We start from the raw sequence: 2,262 nt of genomic DNA on the forward strand, positions 1-2,262 counted from the left end.
GCACAGCGTGTGACACCCACATGAGCTGACCGGCGGCATCAAGCACGCCCGCGACATAAGCGGCAGCCGCGCCGGTGTACCGGTAACCGGCGCTGCCAGCCGGCTGCCCCGTACTGACCTGGAAGAGCCGGAGCCGCCGGAGCTGGCCGAGGCGCCCGACACGCTGCTCGTGTCCGAGTACAGGTCACTCTCTGGTCCGGCCAGGTCGGCGTCTGCCGGACAGACGGTCCAGCCGAGGTCAGCCACGCGCGCGCGGCTGCCAGCGGCCGCAAACTCCGTTCGTGTCACCGATCTTGGCTACACAGCTCAGAGCGGTCGCCAGTGAGGTCCTCCAGCGGCGGCAACGGCTGGGCTGCTGCTCTCGACTGACCTGCCAGCTGGCTGCGCCGGCTGAGCAGTTGCTGCCGCACGGTCGACAGACGGCTGCGCCGCTGCTCCAGCGTCTCTGAGAGTCGGGCCAGCGTGTCGGCTGTGTGTGCAGCGGCCCGCTGCAGCGCCGGCCGCACCAGCAGCCCTGCAGGCCAGCCGAAGCCAGGTCAGATGCCGCGCTCACACTGGCCGCAGATGACTGCACACGCCAGCTCGGTCTGCACGCAACAGTCTTTTCATGTGCTCATATCCTGTTTTTCATGCGTTCATGGCATTATTTGCATTCTACAGACCCGTGGCGCAGACTGGCAGTGTATGGTGAATTGTGAAAGTCGACTTAAAAGATTTGATCAAAATAATATTCATGTAACTTTGGTGGCAGATAGAAAACTTAGACTAACAGTAATACGCTTCGTAAAAACGAAAAACGTTTGTCAGAAGTGGGATTCGAACCCACGCCGGAGAACCGGACTGCGACCTGAACGCAGCGCCTTGGACCGCTCGGCCATCCTGACCACGCGCACCAGAGGCCCTAATTCCATGCACCAGAAAACACATAACCAAACAAGGCCCCTAGCCCCTGGCTTGTGGCACAGCCTTGTGGCGAACTCCAAGACCACTACAGTAGGCAAACTTTTGGTCTTTCGGCAGTATGAGTTCAGAGTTTCTATGCTGAATTATCAACCCTCAGTATACTCAGTGTGGTTAATCATAACCTTACAAGTCCGCAGCCTGAGTTTCGTGCAGCCCTGGGCCCCAACCGCGTGTCGGGCGTTAGGTTGTGTGGGAGCTCAGATGTCTCATTATTTTTTTAATCGTTTGCTGACGGTGTCCGCACAGCTTCCAAATGTTTTCTCGATTCACTTCTTTGGGTTTTTAAGTGTATTGTATATTTAGCCCCACTCAACCGTTTTCACTGGTAATCATAAGAGCAGCTCGAAAAGTCGAGCACTGCCAAATGTCAGCATAACCAATGTTTGGATTTGCTCCGTAGTTGTTGAGCAGGAGCTCCCGGCATGTTGAATGTTGATAATCGAGTTTAAGAACTCTGAACTCGCAACGCAGTATTAAAGACCGAGATACGATGCGGACGAATCTTGCAGGGTACCTATTGACATGACCTGAGCTTGGGTAAAATTTGTTTTGTGCCTCCTACCCATCGCGAATTCCAGTGTGCGCCCCAGCCATTATAAAGAAAGATGAGAGATATCAAAGCACCCATGAATGGCAACTGCTGTTTGCCGCTCAGTGACACGTCTATGCAGTGGCGCAGGCAGGGAGGGGAGGTGACACGTGGCCCTCCCTCTAAGGTTCCGGGGGCCCGAAGGGCTTCTCGAAATCTGAAGGGAGGCCCGAAGGTCCCTCGGAACCTACCGTATAGGACCCGATTTGAGGGCCCGTAGGGCCTGAAAGGGCGGCTGGAAATGGCATTCAGGGGCCGCAGTCCGCAGGGCCGAACACTACAATTCCAGCCAGGGACCCTGCGCTATAATCAGGGCCCCCTGAACCCATAAGGGTCTATATGCAGGCGGAAACCACCAGTAACGCATATTCGGTTCCGTGTCAGCGTGGACCTGAGGGCCCATTTCCCAAGCTGGGACAAAGCCGGAGCAAGCGATTTACATTGGGTCGGGGCCCGAGCGTCTGTCAGGGCCCCCAGCGCCAACAACGGCCCTGTGTTTGGCAGGGGCGCAGAGACCGCCAGAGCAGTGTTTGAGCAGGCCAAAGAACCTGGAAGGCCCATTCAGACCGACGATCACGGTCCAGATTGAAGTGCCTAAGGGTCCGAAGAGCTAGTTATAGGCCACATAAAGGATCGCAGCCCACATCTTGCATCGTTGGAGGGCCACCTGAGACAACGCGGGTGTCTAAGTCTGTCATAGACCACCAGCA

At 56.5% G+C, this 2,262-nt stretch overlaps 1 non-coding gene across 1 annotated transcript; it reads right to left on the minus strand.

Moving 5' to 3' along the window:
* Positions 1-801: 801 nt before the first annotated feature.
* TRNAL-CAG (transfer RNA leucine (anticodon CAG)) lies at positions 802-884 on the minus strand. Its single transcript has one exon. It is a non-coding gene; the product is annotated as a tRNA-Leu (tRNA).
* Between the last annotated feature and the right edge of the window lie 1,378 nt (positions 885-2,262).

The sequence above is a fragment of the Pollicipes pollicipes genome, unplaced genomic scaffold, assembly GCF_011947565.3.
Source record: "Pollicipes pollicipes isolate AB1234 unplaced genomic scaffold, Ppol_2.1 Scaffold_5724;HRSCAF=6776_pilon_pilon_pilon, whole genome shotgun sequence".
NCBI classification, from domain to species: domain Eukaryota; kingdom Metazoa; phylum Arthropoda; class Thecostraca; order Pollicipedomorpha; family Pollicipedidae; genus Pollicipes; species Pollicipes pollicipes.